Consider the following 23,779-nt stretch of genomic DNA (forward strand, 5'->3'; position numbering starts at 1 on the left):
AAGAGCCTCTGATAATGACTCCTATAATGATGACAGCTGTGCATGTGGTTTCCTTTTCCCATATGGAAACTTTTCATATTCTTATTGAGGTCGACACGTTCCCTATCAGGAAATCGTCTCTCCGGATCTCTCCTGTTCAAATTCCAAGACGGCTTTTCGAGGCTAATTAATTCCTTTTTCCCCTTCGAGACAATATACGCCTTATTGTCTTTTCCTCCATCCCCTCGCTTCTGGGAATCCTTTCCGGTGGCGCCACATATCCGTGCATTAAAAGCGAATTGCTTATGCATCTTAACTAGCCGACCTGCTTCTTATGCTCGAGGTCTCAACATGCTGGCCAATGACGTCTGAGGCTGGTCTGGTCTTGGTTCAAATTTGAATTTGGCCTTTGGCAACGGTCGAATTTCTTTTTCCTGGCCGTACGAGAGAACTGTTTTTCCTTTTCTTTCCTTTTCATGGAAAGAGGTTTCCTCCAGTTGCTTTTCACCTGAACTCCGCTGGCCTTCATCACCTTGAAAGCTTTCGCTGCTCATAGTGACATTAATGTCCAAGGAATGTTCTTCATTAATGCCATTGTCCTCAGGCACGAGCTTGGGCTTGGTCTTATGTTGCTTATATAAAAAGATCCTTTTCAATCTCTTCGGATATAACCCATAAAGGGTTGCCTGTTCTTTGTACATTCACGGAGTTTCATCATTAATCACCCATCATCAGAAGCAGGGTAAGCTAGTTAGATAGGTAGCATCTGGGCACTAGTTGAGGAGGATTGTACTTAAGGGGTCTCTAGATCTAGAACTATCAACGACAGTTTCATGACAAATTGAAATATAGGCTGTGTATCATATTTTGATTTGATCAGCAGGTGCAGGGATAGTAGAGACAAAGGTAAACACTTAGTTAGCAGAGACGACACAGAGACCCCTATTAGTAAGGGCAATCAATGAATTAGGCCTATTTATCTTAACCAAAGTAAGGGCTACTGTTATTGATTGAGTTCATAGAAGATAATTAATTAGGCCTATTTATCTTAACCAAAGTAAGCTTGACTCGTTCAATCTTTGTGATGTTTGAAATGTTGGGCGCATTTTCATTCATCATGGAGATTCACAACTATAGTAGGATTTTAAGCTATGAGTTGGCCAACATTTCGAATTTATCACCGACACACGTGTCCTTCCGTGTCCGACACGACACCCGTCTCCACACTTGTCGACACTCCTTTGGACACTTTAAATGTATTATTACTAGGATTGTTAGAGTTAATGTCGGTGTGTGGGCACATATTTGTGTAATAATCAATAATTTTATGTGTATGTAGATGTCACCATTTCTAGATTTTTATATGTTGACATGTCAGGCAACTCATATCCGTGTCGACACTTGACACACAAATTCATATTGACAAATTATGAGGTTTGCCATGTCCGACACTCCGTGTCAGTGCCAACACGCGACACTCGTGTCCGTGTCCACAAATCATAAATTCTAAGTATAATGATCTGAAATTCACTTCTGAAATAATGGGAGAAGAAGATGGTACCAACCTCAAGAAAGGCATCACAATGGACACATCAAAATTTTAGTCCAGACAAGTGATAACTGTCATAACATGACAATTCAATGGTCCACAAACAGAACAACAGTTCAAATAAGAGTACAACGGCCAGGATTGAGCCTCTAGCTCAATTTGTTAAAGGCTTTGTTCTTCAGCCTTGAAGTCGGATGTTTATTCCCAGTTTACCTACCAAAAAAGATAGAGTGCAACAGTCCTCAGAAGGCTCCATAGGAGCTGACCCCTCCCCCGAAAAAATAAAAAAATAAAAATATTAGTAGGGTTGCGACACACAAGATTTCAGGTTTCAGTATGCATATCGTTCATAATGGACATGGAAACATGTTGGCTTTGGATGGAAATTTCAGTGGAAATCGTGTAATATTATGGAAACATATGGAAATATATGCAAGTGATGTACATTTAAGATGAAATTTTAGGAAGTGGTATGCGTTGGTTTTGCTATGCGTTTTAATTTCAGTATGTCTTTTAGTGGGGATGAAAACGAATACATTTCAGTCGTTTCAGTGAAAATATAAAACTAATACGATAGGTTTAGGGTTTCAAATCGGGTACGTATAAGGTTTGGTTGTTGGTGAACTTATCTCTTTTGAATATTGATCATCTATTCTCTACTACAATGTTAAACTGTTGATAGATCTCTCGCATCTAATTCCAACCCCACTATCTATCTCCTTTATATATAATCCCACTTAAGCTTAGTTTCAATGTTTGCCTCTATGTGCATCCATTATTGGCCCCATCCTATTAATGTAAATAACATAAAAGAATTACAAGAAGAACATAATGTAAATCGAACTAAACTTTATTAATAGTTCTAAAGTTTTTTATTATTATTTTTGCTTTGATTTTCAGCTCTGGGTGAACGCTTCAAATCGTTTGTAACTCCTGATTTGAATTGTACACCGTCAACAAAAATATTATCTCTTTTACTGAAGTCAATTCAAAGGCTCCCAACAGTTGTGGAATCTCGGTCCCAGCAACTTATCCCATTGTTCTTTAAGTTTTTGGGATATAATGATGATATTGCCAGGTATTCTCTCCCTAATTTATTTCAATTTGGTCACGCATTTGCATGAGGCTTAATACAGTCTCTCTTCATCACGTTCTCCTTATCCTGAAACTGCAGTTTGAGTTCATTTAACTGGCATGCTTGCAAAGGCAAGGAATGGAAAGTCGTTCTTAAAGAATTCCTGTACTTGTTTCTTCTGCTGATTCTGCTTCTAAACCTGATCAAGTAACTAATAATAACAATCAAAACTCCCCCTCTAATGAGGAAGCCGATGAAACTCCCCTTGAAATCAAGCATATGATTCAACAAGAGGAGAGTCACCGAGCTAAATCACTTGAAGAGGAAATTGAAACCGTAAATATAGGTGATGAAACCTTAATTCGGGAAATACGAATTGGCAAAATTTTATCTCTTGAGGAGCGCAAAGAATTAATCACCTTGCTAAAAGAGTTTAAGGAGGTTTTTGCTTGGTCTTACGACGACATGCCGGGATTGAGTGGGGACATTGTCCAACACAGATTACCTCTAATCCCTGGCATCAAGCTGAAGAAGCAAAAACTCCGAAAACTTAAAACAGAATGGGAGTTGAAAGTTCATGATGAGGTTAAGAAACTACTCGAAGTGAAATTCATCGAGGTAGTTGAGTACCCTGAATGGCTTGCAAATATTGTACCGGTGCCCAAGAAGGACGGAAAAGTCAGGATGTGTGTCGATTTCAGAGATTTGAACAAGGCAAGTCCGAAAGATGATTTTCCGCTTCCGAACATTGATCTCCTGGTTGACAATACAGCTGGTCATGCACTCTTATCTTTCATGGATGGATTCTCAGGGTACAACCAAATCAAAATGGCGCCTGAGGATATGATGAAGACAGCATTTATTACTCAGTGGAGGACATATTGCTAAAGAGTGATGCCATTTGGTCTCAAGAATGCTGGTGCTACCTATCAGAGGGCTGCAACTACTCTTCTTCATGACATGATTCATAAGGAAGTCGAGGTCTATGTAGATGACATGATTGTCAAAGGAAAAACTTGGCCGGAGCATACAATCGCTTTAAGAAAATTCTTCGAGCGAATCCGAAAGTTTCAACTTCGCTTGAACCCAAATAAATGTGTATTTGGGGTCACATCAGGAAAGTTGCTCGGATTCATGATTAGCGAGAGAGGAATTGAAGTGGATCCTCAGAAGATCAAGGCAATACAAGAAATGCAACCACCAAAGACAAAAAAGCAGATTCGTGGATTCCTTGGCAAAGTGCAATACTTGAGGAGATTCATATCTCATTTAACTATGACGTGTGAACCCATCTTCAAGTTATTAAAAAAGAATTCCTCCAAGAAATGGAATGAAGAATGTCAGGAAGCATTTGAAAAAGTCAAGCAGTGCTTGTCCTTGCCTCCTGTTCTATCCCCAGTCATTCCTGGTCAACCATTGTTGATGTATTTGTCCATCACAGATACAGCAATGGGTTGTATGCTTGCTCAGTAGGAGGCAGGGTCTAAGAAAGAAAAGCCCATCTACTATATCAGTAAGAAAATGTTGGAGTATGAAATCAAGTACACTGTCTTGGAAAAGACTTGTCTAGCATTGGTTTGAGCAACTCAAAGGCTTAGACATTACATATTGTCAAATAAAATATTTCTGCTCTCACGGATGGATCCGCTGAAATATTTGTTCGAGAAACCCGCTCTTACTGGGAGAACAGCCAGATGGTTATTATTGTTGTTTGAATTTGACATCACCTATGTCACTCAGAAATCAATTAAGGGACGGGTCATCGCTGAGCAGTTGGCTGATGCTCCTGTTGAGGATAATGCTTTTCTGAAGGCTGATTTTCCTGATGAAGAGATCATGGACATTGAAGAAGAGACTCCGAGTTCCAAATGGCTTATGTACTTTGACGGAGCTGTCAATAATCACGGTCAAGGAATAGGGGCGGTTTTGGTATCTCCAAAGAAGGAATACATCCCGATATCCATCAAATTGCAATTCGAATGCACCAATAATATGGCAGAATATGAAGCATGCATCGCAGGACTTGAGGCAGCTTTGGCTTTGCAAATTCAAGACATCGATGTATTTGGAGATTCAATCCTGATCATTTGTCAAATAAATGGGGATTGGAAAAAAAAAAGAGGCGAGGTTGATCTCGTATCACACTTATCTTGCATCTCTGGTCGAGAAGTTCAGGAATGTCACCTTTACTCATCTGTCGAGAACAAGGGATCACTTTGCTGACGCTCTAGCCACTCTGGCTTCAATGTTGGACATTTCTACTACAATGGAGGTTCAACCTTTAGCTGTAAGGATGCAATGGCCTCCCGCGCATGTGAATGCCGTTGAAATATCTGTCAGGTGTCCGGATGGAAAACCATGGTATACAGACATTAGAAATTTCATTTCAGGCAAGGGACATCCGCCAGAAGCTTCCAGTAAAGAGAGGAAAACTCTTCAGAGGTTCGCTGCTAAGTTCATCATCTGTGGTAGAATTGTACAGAAGGTCATTCGATGGAATACAGCTTCTGTGTGTTGATGAAGATCAGGCTGCAGAGCTCATAGAGCAAACACATGAAGGTGTTTGTGGTCCTCACATGAACGGTAAAATGCTATCAAGGAAAATCCTTAGACTTGGATTCTATTGGCCCACAATGGAAGCAGACTGCTTCACATTTGTGAAGAAATGTTATAAATGCCAAGTCTATGCGAACCTTATCCATGTGCCTCCATCAGAGTTGCATTCTATGACCTCGCCATGGCCATTCTCGGTATGGGGGATTGATATCATTGGCAAAGTCTATCCTAAATCGTCAAGTGGACACGAGTACATCTTGGTGGCCATTGATTATTTCACGAAATGGATAGAAGCTGCTTCATATGCTTCCATAACTTCCAATAGAGTAGCGAAGTTCATCCGTGTGAATATCATTTGCAGATATGGAGTACCTCATGAGCTGATTTCTGACAATGGATCTCACTTCAAGAAAGAGGTAGTACACCTGTGCGAAGAATTTAAAATCAAGCATCACAAGTCATCTCCTTACAGACCGCAGACCAATGGTGCTGTAGAAGCAGCAAATAAGAACATCAAGGTCATAATCAGTAAGATGACCGAGACTTATAAGGACTGGTCGACCAAGCTTCCTTTTGCTTTATGGGCTTATAGGACATCGATCAGATCCTCTACAGGTGTAACTCCATACTCTCTAGTGTATGGAATGGAAGCAGTCCTCCCTGTTGAAGTGAGAATCCCGTCCCTAAGAGTTATGATGGAAGCGAATCTGCCAGAGTTTGAGTGGGCCAAAGCCAGACATCAGGAATTGCAGATGATTGATGAAAAGAGGTTGAGAGCCTTGTATCACATCCAAGGGTACCAGAGAAGAATCGAAAGGGCCTTCAATAAGAAAGTCAAGGTCCGAGACTTTAAACCAGGAGATCTTGTTCTGAAATCCTACCGGGCACCGGTGTTTGATCCCAGAGGGAAGTTCAGGTCAAATTGGTCTGGTCCTTACATTGTTGATGAAGTCCTGCCTGGAAAAGCCGTAAGACTCCTCAATGAAAACGGAGAAAAATTAACAGAACCTACAAACCTGGACCAACTAAAGAAGTACTATGCTTAGATACACCAGGAGGCCATCTTTGGTCGATCAGAGCTTAAAAGCCAACAACCTCAAAATCAAAAACCATTTGCAAACCCTTTGAACCTAAAAAGAGAGAAAATTTTATTTCTTTGATAAATTCAAACCAGGGGCATCTTTTATGACTTGCGTCATAAAAGATATTGAACCTGAACTACGTCATGACCTGATCCCTCTCTATAGGGTAGGTAGGTAGCCTGATCAATTCAGGTTCGGTCAAATCTTTCAAATCCTTAAAAAGGGCGAACTACGCGGACCTGATTCCCATTTTCTTTGGGGATACGTAGGCAGTCTGGAAGGCCAGATTCGGTCAAATACATGAAAACTTACTAAAGTCAAAACCTGTTTGAACCTAAGCCTACCTAAAGTCCTTCTGGTGTACTTAAGCCCAGGTTTGTAGAGAAACAGAAAGAAAAAGAAAAAATGATGGAGTTTTAGACCTGCTAGACTGAAAACTCGCAAGGGCGGTCTAGGCAAAAGTTAGGGTCATTCGCCCGCTAGGCTGAAAACCCGAAAAGGCAGCTTAGGCAAAAATTAGGGTGCTGAGCCTGCTGGGTGAAAAATCTGCAAGGGCAGACAGTCCAGGCAAAAATTAAGGCATGCGGTCCGCCAAATCGAAAACCTGAAAAGGCGATTTGGTCATGGCAGTGACTTCATAAAGGACAAAACCTCTGGAAGCCAGCAAGACTTTCATTTCTTTGGCGGCATTACTCCTAAGTCTGAGTAAGCACCAGTAAAGATTTTTCTGACGCTCTCTAAGCTAGGGGGTTAAGACTAAGCAATCCAAAGGGATAATAACCATGACGAAAATACTGGAAAGAGGAATGAAACGCTTTTAAATACGGTTTTCAAAAGATTCTAAGGGTGGTGGACTGTACCATTTTAAAATACTTATCAGACTAAGAAGCAGATTCAGTCTCTCTTAGAATTCAAGTCGTGTCATCATCGAAGTTCTTGATATCATTGTCAAAGTCATTTTCTTTGTCGAGTCAAGGTCAAGCTTCAAAGTCCAGCATGGGTAGTCCTGTGTAATTAGTATCCCTCCCAAAGCTGGGGTAATAAGAGAAAAATTGTGCAGTTATACTTCCTCGAAGGTGATACAAAGACGAGCAAGAGTACAGAAGAGGGCCAAGTATTCAGACCCATTCGAAGCGCTAACAGTTGGCAGAAATGAAAGAAAGATGTCAACCAGATTCAGTCTGTTGTATATGAGAAAATTTTGTAACCTCAAATATTCAAAGAAATGAAAGCACTTTTGACCATTTCCCTGTGTTTTGCTCTCTTATGAATCTGTCATGGAAGTAAAATCATACTAGGGGCATCTTTTATGACCTGAGCATTCAGGTCATAAAAGATATCAAGCAACTAACGGTGATTGAGATGATTATTCTCAGCAGATGAAGACAAGAGGAGCTTGAACATTCTCCAGTCAAATGCTTTTCAGCAATATCAATACTTGTGAAAATTAGTTTTCTTCAAAACAATTTTCAAAATAATCTTTAATTTGTAGTTCTATTTTTGAAAATGGAAGAAGGCTTACCCAAAATCCTTTCAGGTCTTTGAAGTTCTGTTCTCAACAGAGAATGTGAACTCTTTATTCCTCTCGGCAAGAGATGATGAATCAATCGCCCAATAAAGTCAGTCAAAATCATTTTCTGATTTTGAATCCAATTCGGTTTCTTTAATCATTCAACCTTTGCTTTCTACAGCATCTGTCCTCATTTCGCCATTCACGGCATTCAAGTCTATTTTCACATAGCACTCAAAGTCCGTTTTCACATGGCATTCAAAGTCATTTAAGTCCATTTTCACATGGCATTCAAAGTCCGTTTTCACACGGCATTCAAAGTCATTTTAAGTCCATTTTCACATGGTATTCAAGTCCATTTTCACATGGCACTCTAAGTCCGTTGTCACACGGCATTCAAGTCTATTTTCACATAGCACTCAAAGTCCGTTTTCACACGGCATTCAAAGTCATTTAAGTCCATTTTCATATGGCATTCAAAGTCTGTTTTCACACGGCTATAGACACCCCATTTTGACCGGACCCAAGTTCGCTATGCTTGGGCGAAATCCCGTTCAATCATTTCCGCCATGTTTCGCACTTTTCCGTTAAGTGTTGAGAGAGATTATTCCCAAGAATCCGAGCAAGAGAGAATTTGGATCCGATTGATGGGCCCGTCTTGAGCATTTGTTTAGATTTGGATCAAACAGGGTGGCCCGCGCATTGTTTTAGTGAAAAATGAGTTTTGAACCTACTTCGATCCAACACCTAAAGATGATCATCAAGAGAACGGTCAAGATCTCAGAGAAGTCGTTTTAACAACCAATTTTGTTACGATCATCAGGTTGAGTTACTCGGATCAGCCCATTGAAATGATTTAGGAGGACACAACCTACTTAGGTAGGGGACCCATCAATTGGATGGTCTGGATCGTCATAGAGGAATGATTTAAAGGGGCACAACCAATTTACATTGCGACCCACCATTTGAACGGTCAAGATCATCAATTGTCGCCCATCAAATGGACGGTTCGGATCATCAAATGGGAGTGATTTAAAAATGGGGTAACATATTCACATTTTGATCTATTGGATGGCATGGATCAGCCCATAGGATTGATTAGCGGAGCACAAATTAAATCACATTGTCGCCCATCAAATGAACGGTTCCGATCATACTTTGGAGTGGGGCATATGATTTTATGCACAATTGGGAATTTGGTCACATATGGGACCCATTTGGATTATCTTTTACCTACTCAAAAGGACTTTAAAAAACATGCATGGGGCCACACACATGTCAAAATTCAATGTCCACAATGGTGGCCACCTACCATGGAATATGTCCACAATGGTGGCCACCTACCATGGAATAAGTCCACAATGGTGGCCACCACCCTCCCATTCCTTTGCTATAAATGGTTCAATGAGGGTGAGTAAGAGAAGGAGAACTCATTTCTCTTCTATCATGTGTTCTAACAAAGTTGCTATGAGGGGTTGAAAAGAAAAAAAAAGAAAAGAAACAAGAAAAGAAGAAAAAGAAACAAAAAAGAAGCAAAAAGAGAAAGAAAGCGGAAGCGATCGCACGGAGGCGGAATTTTCGAGTTTTTCGGCTCTCGGATTCGGCGAGGATTTCGATCACAGGTAGGTACACCGTTCTCGGAATTTTTTTTAGAATTATTTGGTATATTTTCGGATTTTTGCATGATTTTTAACAAAGAAAACTAAACGATATACTAAACAGATTCCAAAAATAATGAAATTTCGTGGGAAAATAATATGATAATGATACATTCTACCATGAATTTGTGAGAATTTTTGGATTTTGTTTGGTATATTATTTTACGCATTCTTTGAAAATTATCAGATTTTGGGAAAATTGTTACTGACGTCAAATCACAGATAAAATTCTCCAAAGTTTTACAGTAGTCTTAAATTCTATACTTCTTGCTTCTGTAAAATTTTCAAGTGATTTGGATCTTGTCTCATATGAGCTGTAGTGTTAATTCATAATCTGGTTTGAAATTTGAAAAATCCGAAACTGATAGTAAATAGTTTTTCTAAATTCATGGAAATCTCACAGCATGCTATTTTCACTTATCTCTTACTACTGTAGAAATTTCATGGAATTTAGATATCTATTTCTAGTAGTTTATGTGTTATTTTTGCAATCTGGTTAATTAATTTTTAAATCCATATTAAATATGAGTTTAATGTAAAAATCTGTAAAAATCTTCCAGTAAATTACATCTCATCATATCTTGTTGGTGGAGAAGTTTCAACTCATTTCGAGTTCGTTTGCAACAGCTTCACTTGTAAAATCACTCATATGGTTAAAAATTGGTAAAATCCATTAAAAAATAAAAATTAAGTGAAAATCATCTTAAAATCTCTAAAGCACCTTCATCTTTGTGTGTGTTTGGGAGACCCGCCCGGTCTCATTCTCTCGTTAGTCCTCTTTGTGCGCCGTTTGGTTTTGGAAGAACGCCCTACTCGGCTTGGCTTCATACCCCTACCCTTATGGGTATTGGGTTGCACATTTGTTGCACCCTAGGGCTAGGTAGCTGTCCGGCCCGGCTGGGTGTTTTACCTCTGCCAAATGTGCAAATTCGTGTTTCCTTTTCTTTTAGAGAGTCTTTGACTCATCTATCCTTTAGTTGGTGTTATTGGAGTCTTTGACTCATGTTTCCATTTCTTTTAGAGAGTCTTTGACTCATTCGTTCTTTTGTTGTACTACTAGGAAGTCTTTGACTCATTGGTTCTTCTGTTGGCGTTATTTGGGAGTCTTTGACTCATTCCTCCTCTAAGTTGTAGTATTAGAGAGTCTCTGACTCATTTGTTCCCCTCTTTAGTGTTGTTAGTTCGGAGTTTCTCCTTTAGAGTTGTTGATTACTTCGCTTTTGATTAGAGGCTAACTCAGTCTTATTAGAGCTTTGCTTGCTTAGGATCTTGGACCATTTTCTCTCTTCTTGGGACGCTATCTTTCTTGTTGTGGTTTGTCTCTTTGAGGCGCTAGTTGCTTATTCGGGGTTTCCCCTTTTGCTTTAGGGCTTTGCCCTAGTTTGTGGTATTACTTGCGTGTTCCCTTTAAGATTAAAAATATTTTAAGGTCCTGAGCATTGGAAAAGCTTTAAAATCCAAAAACATTAGAAATTTAAAACTCAAAAAACATTTGAAAACATCAAAAACCTTAAAAAAAATCTAAAGTGTTGAGTGTTTCTTTTAGAAGCGTAGTTTGAGAGTTCGTTTCGAACTACGTTGGCTTGATCCTCTTCCGAGGTACGTAGTGCAGCTTGGGATTTACATCCCAAGTCCAGCCAAACTTTTTTGTAAATAACTATTTTAAACCTTCTTAAAAAACCTTTAAAATCTTGTTTTCAAAAGATCTTCTTCTAGAGTTAGGAGTTTCTCATAGATAGAGAGTTTTAGAGTTAGGGTTTTTCTTTTGATAGGTTATTTGATTGTTTGTTTGTTGTGTGCTTGTTTTAGAGTTAGGGGTCTGTCCTAGAGTTATAGGAGCGCCTCCGTCCGGTCAGTCGGCGATCCACATCGCCGAGTGATGACTAGAGTATGATACGCTAGTCCACCCTTGGTTTTCCTTAAGAAATACAGCCTAGTCACACATAGGTTGTAAGAACCACCTGCATCAGCGTAGGGCTAATCTGCATTTAGTTAGGGCATATAGGGTGTCCTAAAATTCACAATTCACTGGAATTTAAATAATCGTACAATAAACTTTAATAATTGGTCCGGTCTTTTAGATCGAGTTTAGGATAGAGGGCTAGGTGTCTTAGGCGTCATAACTTAGAATAGGCGCGAAGAACTACGTTGCCTTGATTCTCGTGGAGGCGGGGATACGTAGGCTTCTTTGGATGAATACCAGACCATCTGAGGACTCGGGCTAATCACTTTTAAAACTGTTGAAACAATCAAATCACTTAGGATTTTCCATGAAATTAGAATTTTAGGAGAACTTTCACTTAGATTGAATCCAAACCAATTAAGAAATCAAGATACACATTTAGGATTCACATTGAAATTAGATCATAGGATGCATGTCACATAGATAGCACATTAACAGAGAGTTGAATGAGCCATTAAAAATGAATTTAAAAGAGTTAACTTTTGGAATTGAAGACCGATTATCGGGCAGGAATGGTGCATGTGGTGGATAAATCCCCATACCTTCCATTCTTGTAACCAGGTAGCGAGTCTAGATTTCTGGTTAATTATGGGTCCTAGATCCCACATCTAGGTGGCGACTCTGTCAGTCTCTTTTGTGTGGAATTCGGATTGCCTTAGTGATCCCAAGTTCACATAAAAGATGAATTAAAATTAATAATAAAAGGCACACGCCAATCGCGTGGGTACGAGAGACCAAGAGATAGTGCGTGGCGGCTCTCGCGCCACCACCCCTCTCGCGGGATCGGGTCCCACAGACTGGCGACTCTGCTGGGGACCACCTAACTTCATTACAATTCCAAAGGATAACTCATTTGAATCTATTTTAACTGGCTCATGAAAACTCTATCTCTTTTATGCTTGTTAGATTAGTTTGTATGCTTTATTTTCTCATCACATTTACTCAAACTTAATCTAACAAAACCTGAAGGCATCATAGATTGCGCGAACTTATTGCACACACTTACATCACTTGCATCTAAACCCTTGCATCTCACATGAACACACGTCCCATTTTAGGAACCCGGAGTGTTATCTAGCATGGTTGACTGGGATTTCATCACCTGGTGCCTCTGTGCTAGAGAAGCATTCCACCCTTAGCCTAGTACCTTTATGGTACGTAAACGGATCTCTTTTTCACGTACTGATACGCCGGACACTGGTACAGTATATCGAACATGGATTCGCGCTAAGGGAACTCTTGGCCTTACCCCTAGATTAACCCACACATGCATGTAGTATACGAACACATGTGCATCACGTGTGTGAGCCTAGTTTAGGATATCTTACCCAATTGTGTGTGTGAGCCTAGTTTAGGATATCCTACCCATTTGTGTCTAGATTAGGCCCATTTGTGTCTAGATTAGGCCGTAGTCCATCTTCCAATGGCTACGATCGGTCCTAGGTACACAAACAAAGTCATGAGTCGAGATCCTCTCTCCACTCCGCTAGATTAGGGTTAGGGTTGATGCCTTCAGGTAACACTGATAAAATGTGCGAAGATTAAAAAACTTTTCCTTTGGGGTTAGGATGTAAATCATATTCATTTCCAAAGATCTCGTAGGATTAGTCATTCATGATCCATCCGTTGAAAGCAATCTTATGCTATCTCATCTCATATTGATCGTACAGTTGTTGATATCCATCATTCAGATTTTAGATCTGGTCTTTGACCCTACTTTTGTCATTCTTATGGCAATGGTCTATTATCTGAGCCATTGATTTTTCATTGATCCATGTTTACCTATCATATATCTTTTACCCTTGGATCATATCGAAATCATTAATGGGAAAGTTTGATCTTACCTGTATTCTTTGAGTGCTTGATCATTGCTGAGATCGAAATTTATTTTGATTAGGGATGTTTATCGTTCCTGACTCTTTCATTCCCAAAAAGAAGAGCAGTTATACTCAAATGAGACTTCAAGGTGTGGATTGAGAATTCATTGAAACCCTGTTGATGTAGGTCATAATATCACTGTCTATTTTGCTTTAACCTTCATAGACAGTATCTCTTTGATTTTCAGAATAAAATACCCTGTGGTGTGTTTCAAGATTACTCATATCTCTATTTGTTCAGAATCTTTATCCCATGACTATTGATCTAGTGTGTGCTTCCAAGTCAAGAGTCTATGTTTAGCGAAAGACCATTTTTTCTAAAGACTGACTATTTCTAATCATACTTGATCCAGGCAGTCTATTGTTTTACCCACATTGTCAACATAAGCCTTTTGTTGCCCCATTTAACCTAGACCTTGTGGAGTTGCCTTTTCTGGGATTTCTACTCCCGGATTGAACTTTATAGTTATCATTATCATGAGGAAAGGTGTATCACCTATAAGCTTTCAGTACCAGTTCACTACCTTGGAATAAGTGTCCTGTGTTTTTAGATTTGTCTTTCATTGAGCGTACATCAACTTTCTTCTTTCTAAGTTGAAAAAGTTCAGTTATGTTGATGTTAAAAAAAGAAAAGAAAATGTGTCATGTCAATCAGTCTTTCTCGTTCAGAGTCGGTGTTTAGCTTTTTGATTAAATTCAATGTAGAGCCTACTGAGGCGCGTTCAAAGTCATCTATGTACTTCAAAGTATTTCAATTCAATAAAGCATTTGAGTCTGTATCTTCAATTTTTTATGATTCACTCTTGGATTAAATGTTTAAAACAACTACAAGACCCCCTTTTCGGATGAGAATGCAGATGAAATTCACCTCGAGATCTGAAAGATGGTCGAACGAGAGGAAGAGCGTCGAGCATAGCCACTTAAAGAAGAAATCGAAGCCATTGATAGTGGTATCGAAATCCGAAATTCGGGAGAAATGGATTGGAAAAACTTTATCTCCTAAGGAGCGCAAAGAATTGATAAACCTGTTTAGAGGGGTTTGAGGTAGTCTTGCTTGATCCTATAAGGATAAACCAGGGGAATGCCCTGTCGTTGAGCAAAGCAAGACTTCATCTGCTTTAGACATCCAGTTGAAGAGTAAAATTTTAAAGAGATAAGCATCAGACATCCTGTGGAGCTGATGAAATACTGAGAGAAGATTTTCGGACAAGGAGTTGTGGAATCTTGAGCATAAATCCAAGATCTTTGAGATGAGAGTGGAGCACAGTGGTTGAAGTTTTGCCAGAAAACCGCCAGACTCCTCGATAAAAAAAAAAAAAATTCTAAGTCTTTGAACCTCAGCATTCAAGAGCTTGTACATCATATACATCAGGAGGCCATCATTGGACATTTGAGCCTTAATAGCCAAAATCCTAAAATCCTTTTGAGAACCCTTTGGGCCAACAATTTAAAGCCAATGTTTCTTTTCAAACACATTATAAATCCGGGGCATTTATGCACCCGAACTACGTCGGACCTGATCCCCATTTCTTCAGGGGTACGTAGGCAACTTGATTAATTCAGGTTCGGTCAAACCTTGGGATAAAATCCCTTTTCAAAATTTTGAAGCTAAATGCTAAACCATTCTTTGAAAAATCCTTAAGCGAACTACGCGGACCTGATCCTCCATTTTTGGGGTACGTAGGTAGTCTGGCTAGACCAGATTCGGTCCAAATCCTTAGAACCTTAGGAATTCAACCCTTTTGAACCCGAGCCCACCTAGAAAGTCCTTCTGGTGAAACAAGTAAAGGTTCGAGGCGAATGAAAAGAAAAACAGAAAGAAAAGAATGAGAGTCTGAAGATCCGCTAGGTTGAAAACCCGAAAGGGCGGCCTAGAGAAAGGTGAAAGTCGTTTTTCTTGCTAAGTCAACAAGCAAAATGATTGACTTATCAGAAGGTAAGGGTAGTGGTATGCTGGATTGAAAACTTGAAGAGACAATCTAGTCAGAGGCAAATACTTCCCATGAAAAGTTGAGTTGAATAGAAGCAGAAGGAGTTCCTCAGTTACGTAGAATTCATAAGTTTGAGTACAAGCAAAAATTGAGATAAGTAGTCTTTTAGACTGAAAGCTTGGAAAGCAAAAGTTGAGATAAGTGGTCTTTTAGACTGAAAACTTGGAAGACATTAATTTTGACTTCTTCCGAAAAGACAAATCAAGGAGACCGAGAAGCAACCTCTATAGGGCAGGATCCTGGAATCCGAATAGTGTCAGCAAGGCTTACTTTGACACCTTTTTAAACTAGGGGCATTAAAACCGAGCAATCCGAAGGGGTATAACCATGACGGATGTCCTGATGGAGGAAACTAGAGCCTTTTGGCATGGTTTTTGAGACTACTCTAAGAGTGGCTGACCTTACCATTTAAAAATAACACATTTGATTTAAGAGTGAATCAAAATTTAGTCAAGTCCCATGAATATTGTAAGTCTTCTTTGAAAGAGTCCTCAGGAGTCTGTTCCTTGTTTCTCATTGTTTTCTTTTAGAATCAAAAGTGTTTGGCACTGGAGAGAATGGGTGTACACCTTCCGAAATGTAAAGAAAAATCTAGAGTAGATCCTGGTTTAAGAATCAAAGAAGGGCAAGAGATTTGTTATTCAGACCTGCCTGAAACATCAAAGCCTCAAGCACTGAGCAAAATGAAGAACTCTTACGTTCAGCCTTTGTGAAGGTGGTCTTACCATTATACCAAAGAATTCTGCTTTCTTAAAACCTTGTCATGGAAGCACATCATACTAGGGGCATCTTTTATGACTTGCGTCATAAAAGATATTACACAATGATAATTGAGATAAATATTTTCAGCAAATAGAGGCAAGAGAAGCTTGAACACTCTCTTGAATCAAATTCCTCAATTGAACTCATTCTTTCAAAGAGTCAATGTTTTAGAAAATCTAGTCCCCAGCGGAATCTAGAACCTACTTTTGCAATCTTCAAATCTTAACAGAATGCTTTTCCTCTCTTTAAAAGAGTCAATACCCAAAAATTCTTTCAAGTTATTTGAGTTTGGTTTTCAGCAATGATCATGCACTCCCATTTATTCTCGGCAGGAGATAGCTATGCTATCAATGAACTCGATATAAGATCGATAAAAAATTTTGTGTTGATTTGAGACTCTTTGAGTAGTTAAGGCCCTTTGAGTGTTACAGACTCTTCGGGTAATTGAGACTCTCTGAGTATAAATGTTTTGATTTGTTTTGAGACTCTTTGAGTAGTTGAGATCCTTTGAGTGTTACAGACTCTTCGGGTAGTTGAGACTCTTTGAGTATAAACGTTTTTGTGTTAATTTGAGACTCTTTGAGTAGTTGAGACCCTTTGAGTGTTACAGACTCTTCGGGTAGTTGAGACTCTTTGAGTATAAATGTTTTTGTGTTGTATTTGAGACTCTTTGAGTAGTTAAGGCCCTTTGAGTGTTACAGACTCTTCGGGTAATTGAGACTCTCTGAGTATAAATGTTTTGATTTGTTTTGAGACTCTTTGAGTAGTTAAGATCCTTTGAGTGTTACAGACTCTTCGGGTAGTTGAGACTCTTTGAGTATAAACGTTTTTGTGTTAATTTGAGACTCTTTGAGTAGTTGAGACCCTTTGAGTGTTACAGACTCTTCGGGTAGTTGAGACTCTTTGAGTATAAATGTTTTTGTGTTGTATTTGAGACTCTTTGAGTAGTTGAGACCCTTTGAGTGTTACAGACTCTTCGGGTAGTTGAGACTCTTTGAGTATAAATGTTTTGTGTTGATTTGATACTCTTTGAGTAGTTGAGACCCTTTGAGTGTTACAGACTCTTCGGGTAGTTGAGACTCTTTGAGTATAAATGTTTGGTGTTGATTTGAGACTCTTTGAGTATAAATGTTTTGTGTTGATTTGAGACTCTTTGAGTAGTTGAGACCCTTCGAGTGTTACAGACTCTTCGGGTAGTTGAGACTCTTTGAGTATAAAAGGTTTTTGTGTTGGCTTGAGACTCTTTGAGTAGTTGAGACCCTTCGAGTGTTACAGACTCTTCGGGTAGTTGAGACTCTTTGAGTATAAAAGGTTTTTGTATTGGTTTGAGACTCTTTGAGTAGTTAAGACCCTTTGAGTTTTACAGACTTTTCGGGTAGTTGAGACTCTTTGAGTATAAATGTTTTTGTGTTGAGTTGAGACTCTTTGAGTAGTTGAGACCCTTCGAGTGTTACAGACTCTTCGGGTAGTTGAGACTCTTTGAGTATAAAATGTTTTTGTGTTGATTTGAGACTCTTTGAGTAGTTGAGACCCTTCGAGTGTTACAGACTCTTCGGGTAGTTGAGACTCTTTGAGTATAAAAGGTTTTTGTGTTGGCTTGAGACTCTTTGAGTAGTTGAGACCCTTCGAGTGTTACAGACTCTTCGGGTAGTTGAGACTCTTTGAGTATAAAAGGTTTTTGTATTGGTTTGAGACTCTTTGAGTAGTTAAGACCCTTTGAGTTTTACAGACTTTTCGGGTAGTTGAGACTCTTTGAGTATAAATGTTTTTGTGTTGAGTTGAGACTCTTTGAGTAGTTGAGACCCTTCGAGTGTTACAGACTCTTCGGGTAGTTGAGACTCTTTGAGTATAAAATGTTTTTTGTTGATTTGAGACTCTTTGAGTAGTTGAGACCCTTTGAGTGTTACAGACTCTTCGGGTAGTTGAGACTCTTTGAGTATAAATAGTTTTTGATGTATTTGAGACTCTTTGAGTAGTTGAGACCCTTTGAGTGTTACAGACTCTTCGGGTAGTTGAGGCTCTTTGAGTATAAAGGTTTCTCTATGTAGTTGAGACTCTTTCGAGTATAAAGGTTTTTGCATGTGTTTGAGACTCTTTGAGTAGTTGAGACCCTTTGAGTGTTACAGACTCTTCGGGTGGTTGAGGCTCTTTGAGTATAAAGGTTTTTCGTGTGCGTTTGAGACTCTTTGAGTAGTTGAGACCCTTTGAGTGTTACTCTTCGGGTAGTTAGGGCTCTTTGAGTATAAAGATTTCTGTATTGTTTTGAAACTCTCAGAGTGTTACAGACTCTTTGAGTGATTGTTTTGAGACTCTCAGAGTGTTACAGACTCTTTGGGTGATTGTTTTGAAACTCCCAGAGTGTTACCGACTCTTTGAGTGATTGTTTCACATTTGTTCAGGTGATTGATTTATATTTGCATTGATAATGGTCTACATTCTCTAAAAGTAATTTCATTGTGTTAGTTTTCTTAAAGCTTTGTTGTTAAAAAGAGTGTGTTTGTGTTTGCTTTAATAGAGCCCTTGCGTATTTGTTTTAGATAGTTGAGTCATGAGTATTAGGGAGAGACTATCTCTTTGAGATGTCTTAGTTGCCGAGTTAAGAGTTAGTGAGAGGCTATCTCTCTATTGTTGGTAGAGTTTTATCTTTGTGAATATCATTTTAAAGCTGAAAAAAACCAAAAATTTGTTTTGCTTTTGGGTCAGTCAAAATGTGTCGTCTGTTCAGCTTTGCCATTCGCGTGTTACACACGCTCTGCCAAAGAGGGGCATCTGTAGACACCCCATTTTGACCGGACCCAAGTTCGTTATGCTTGGGCGAAATCCCGTTCAATCATTTCCGCCATGTTTCGCACTTTTCCGTTAAGTGTTGAGAGAGATTATTCCCAAGAATCCGAGCAAGAGAGAATTTGGATCCGATTGATGGGCCCGTCTTGAGCATTTGTTTAGATTTGGATCAAACAGGGTGGCCCGCGCATTGTTTTAGTGAAAAATGAGTTTTGAACCTACTTCGATCCAACACCTAAAGATGATCATCAAGAGAACGGTCAAGATCTCAGAGAAGTCGTTTTAACAACCAATTTTGTTACGATCATCAGGTTGAGTTACTCGGATCAGCCCATTGAAATGATTTAGGAGGACACAACCTACTTAGGTAGGGGACCCATCAATTGGATGGTCTGGATCGTCATAGAGGAATGATTTAAAGGGGCACAACCAATTTACATTGCGACCCACCATTTGAACGGTCAAGATCATCAATTGTCGCCCATCAAATGGACGGTTCGGATCATCAAATGGGAGTGATTTAAAAATGGGGTAACATATTCACATTTTGATCTATTGGATGGCTTGGATCAGCCCATAGGATTGATTAGCGGAGCACAAATTAAATCACATTGTCGCCCATCAAATGAACGGTTCCGATCATACTTTGGAGTGGGGCATATGATTTTATGCACAATTGGGAATTTGGTCACATATGGGACCCATTTGGATTATCTTTTACCTACTCAAAAGGACTTTAAAAAACATGCATGGGGCCACACACATGTCAAAATTCAATGTCCACAATGGTGGCCACCTACCATGGAATATGTCCACAATGGTGGCCACCTACCATGGAATAAGTCCACAATGGTGGCCACCACCCTCCCATTCCTTTGCTATAAATGGTTCAATGAGGGTGAGTAAGAGAAGGAGAACTCATTTCTCTTCTATCATGTGTTCTAACAAAGTTGCTATGAGGGGTTGAAAAGAAAAAAAAAGAAAAGAAACAAGAAAAGAAGAAAAAGAAACAAAAAAGAAGCAAAAAGAGAAAGAAAGCGGAAGCGATCGCACGGAGGCGGAATTTTCGAGTTTTTCGGCTCTCGGATTCGGCGAGGATTTCGATCACAGGTAGGTACACCGTTCTCGGAATTTTTTTTAGAATTATTTGGTATATTTTCGGATTTTTGCATGATTTTTAACAAAGAAAACTAAACGATATACTAAACAGATTCCAAAAATAATGAAATTTCGTGGGAAAATAATATGATAATGATACATTCTACCATGAATTTGTGAGAATTTTTGGATTTTGTTTGGTATATTATTTTACGCATTCTTTGAAAATTATCAGATTTTGGGAAAATTGTTACTGACGTCAAATCACAGATAAAATTCTCCAAAGTTTTACAGTAGTCTTAAATTCTATACTTCTTGCTTCTGTAAAATTTTCAAGTGATTTGGATCTTGTCTCATATGAGCTGTAGTGTTAATTCATAATCTGGTTTGAAATTTGAAAAATCCGAAACTGATAGTAAATAGTTTTTCTAAATTCATGGAAATCTCACAGCATGCTATTTTCACTTATCTCTTACTACTGTAGAAATTTCATGGAATTTAGATATCTATTTCTAGTAGTTTATGTGTTATTTTTGCAATCTGGTTAATTAATTTTTAAATCCATATTAAATATGAGTTTAATGTAAAAATCTGTAAAAATCTTCCAGTAAATTACATCTCATCATATCTTGTTGGTGGAGAAGTTTCAACTCATTTCGAGTTCGTTTGCAACAGCTTCACTTGTAAAATCACTCATATGGTTAAAAATTGGTAAAATCCATTAAAAAAATAAAAATTAAGTGAAAATCATCTTAAAATCTCTAAAGCACCTTCATCTTTGTGTGTGTTTGGGAGACCCGCCCGGTCTCATTCTCTCGTTAGTCCTCTTTGTGCGCCGTTTGGTTTTGGAAGAACGCCCTACTCGGCTTGGCTTCATACCCCTACCCTTATGGGTATTGGGTTGCACATTTGTTGCACCCTAGGGCTAGGTAGCTGTCCGGCCCGGCTGGGTGTTTTACCTCTGCCAAATGTGCAAATTCGTGTTTCCTTTTCTTTTAGAGAGTCTTTGACTCATCTATCCTTTAGTTGGTGTTATTGGAGTCTTTGACTCATGTTTCCATTTCTTTTAGAGAGTCTTTGACTCATTCGTTCTTTTGTTGTACTACTAGGAAGTCTTTGACTCATTGGTTCTTCTGTTGGCGTTATTTGGGAGTCTTTGACTCATTCCTCCTCTAAGTTGTAGTATTAGAGAGTCTCTGACTCATTTGTTCCCCTCTTTAGTGTTGTTAGTTCGGAGTTTCTCCTTTAGAGTTGTTGATTACTTCGCTTTTGATTAGAGGCTAACTCAGTCTTATTAGAGCTTTGCTTGCTTAGGATCTTGGACCATTTTCTCTCTTCTTGGGACGCTATCTTTCTTGTTGTGGTTTGTCTCTTTGAGGCGCTAGTTGCTTATTCGGGGTTTCCCCTTTTGCTTTAGGGCTTTGCCCTAGTTTGTGGTATTACTTGCGTGTTCCCTTTAAGATTAAAAATATTTTAAGGTCCTGAGCATTGGAAAAGCTTTAAAATCCAAAAACATTAGAAATTTAAAACTCAAAAAACATTTGAAAACATCAAAAACCTTAAAAAAAATCTAAAGTGTTGAGTGTTTCTTTTAGAAGCGTAGTTTGAGAGTTCGTTTCGAACTACGTTGGCTTGATCCTCTTCCGAGGTACGTAGTGCAGCTTGGGATTTACATCCCAAGTCCAGCCAAACTTTTTTGTAAATAACTATTTTAAACCTTCTTAAAAAACCTTTAAAATCTTGTTTTCAAAAGATCTTCTTCTAGAGTTAGGAGTTTCTCATAGATAGAGAGTTTTAGAGTTAGGGTTTTTCTTTTGATAGGTTATTTGATTGTTTGTTTGTTGTGTGCTTGTTTTAGAGTTAGGGGTCTGTCCTAGAGTTATAGGAGCGCCTCCGTCCGGTCAGTCGGCGATCCACATCGCCGAGTGATGACTAGAGTATGATACGCTAGTCCACCCTTGGTTTTCCTTAAGAAATACAGCCTAGTCACACATAGGTTGTAAGAACCACCTGCATCAGCGTAGGGCTAATCTGCATTTAGTTAGGGCATATAGGGTGTCCTAAAATTCACAATTCACTGGAATTTAAATAATCGTACAATAAACTTTAATAATTGGTCCGGTCTTTTAGATCGAGTTTAGGATAGAGGGCTAGGTGTCTTAGGCGTCATAACTTAGAATAGGCGCGAAGAACTACGTTGCCTTGATTCTCGTGGAGGCGGGGATACGTAGGCTTCTTTGGATGAATACCAGACCATCTGAGGACTCGGGCTAATCACTTTTAAAACTGTTGAAACAATCAAATCACTTAGGATTTTCCATGAAATTAGAATTTTAGGAGAACTTTCACTTAGATTGAATCCAAACCAATTAAGAAATCAAGATACACATTTAGGATTCACATTGAAATTAGATCATAGGATGCATGTCACATAGATAGCACATTAACAGAGAGTTGAATGAGCCATTAAAAATGAATTTAAAAGAGTTAACTTTTGGAATTGAAGACCGATTATCGGGCAGGAATGGTGCATGTGGTGGATAAATCCCCATACCTTCCATTCTTGTAACCAGGTAGCGAGTCTAGATTTCTGGTTAATTATGGGTCCTAGATCCCACATCTAGGTGGCGACTCTGTCAGTCTCTTTTGTGTGGAATTCGGATTGCCTTAGTGATCCCAAGTTCACATAAAAGATGAATTAAAATTAATAATAAAAGGCACACGCCAATCGCGTGGGTACGAGAGACCAAGAGATAGTGCGTGGCGGCTCTCGCGCCACCACCCCTCTCGCGGGATCGGGTCCCACAACGGCATTCAAAGTCATTTTAAGTCCATTTTCACATGGCACTCTAAATCCGTTTTCACACGGCATTCAACGGCATTCAAGTCCATTTTCACATGGCATTCGAGTCCATTTTCACATGGCACTCTAAGTCCGTTTTCACACGGCATTCAAAGTCATTCAAGTCCGTTTTCACACGGCATTCAGAGTCCATTTTCACATCGCATTCAGGGTCCGTTTTCACATGGCATTCAAGTCCGTTTTCACACGGCATCCAAGTCATTCTAAGTCCGTTTTCACACGGCATCCAAGTCATTCAAGTTTGTTTCTACACGACATCCAGATTCATTTTTTTTCCAAATTTCAAGATCATTTACAATCAAATCTATCATTTAATGTTTTGTAAGAGAGGCTATCTCGCCTATATATCAATTGTTGAGTTACGAGTTGGAGAGAGGCTATATCACCAGCGTTTGCAGAGTCAGAGTCAGGTGAAAGGCTATTTCACCGTGTTATCTTTGTGAATATCATTTTCAAAAACAAAAAAAATCAAAATTTGATTTGCTTCTTTCTTGAGCCAGTCAAAATGTCTTGTCTGTTCGCGTGACAAGCACGCTCTGCCAAAGAGGGGCATCTGTAGACACCCCATTTTGACCGTACCCTGAGCCTCCTGTGTTTGAGCAAGAACCCTACCAAATCAATCAGCTAGAGTCCCAAATTTCACCCCAAGGTAGGTTAGGGTCTCACCAAGCTCCCCGCAAAATTTCGTCAAAATCGGAGTGCGTTTGCCTAGCAAACGAGCCAAGATAGTGTCCGTAGTGCAAACCAAAAGGGGGGTGGATTATCCTGGATGGGACCAAACCTGGGCCGAATAGGACGAAACTTGCGGGCGCGCCATATCAAAAACCACGCGCCCATCAACTAGTGGTGCCGATATCTGCTACTTTTATTTTCTATAAATAATTTTTTTTAACCCTCGTAAAAAAAAAGAGAGGAGAAAAAGAGAAATCGGCAGAGAAAAAAGAGAGAGAGAGAGAGAGAGAGAGAGATCCCAAACCTACCCTTTTTCCGTTGTCTTCTCCGGCAGATATCCGGTCAGATCCCGGCAAATCT

The 23,779-nt window shown here is 39.2% G+C and overlaps 1 pseudogene; it reads left to right on the plus strand.

Annotated features, from left to right (window-relative positions):
• LOC143888588 (U3 small nucleolar RNA-associated protein 20-like) overlaps positions 1–23,779 on the plus strand; it is a 137,151-nt pseudogene that overhangs the window by 29,287 nt on the left and 84,085 nt on the right.

This window comes from Tasmannia lanceolata, unplaced genomic scaffold, assembly GCF_043159265.1.
Source record: "Tasmannia lanceolata isolate RefF3 unplaced genomic scaffold, GAP_Taslan_0.1 ptg000012l, whole genome shotgun sequence".
Classification (NCBI taxonomy): domain Eukaryota; kingdom Viridiplantae; phylum Streptophyta; class Magnoliopsida; order Canellales; family Winteraceae; genus Tasmannia; species Tasmannia lanceolata.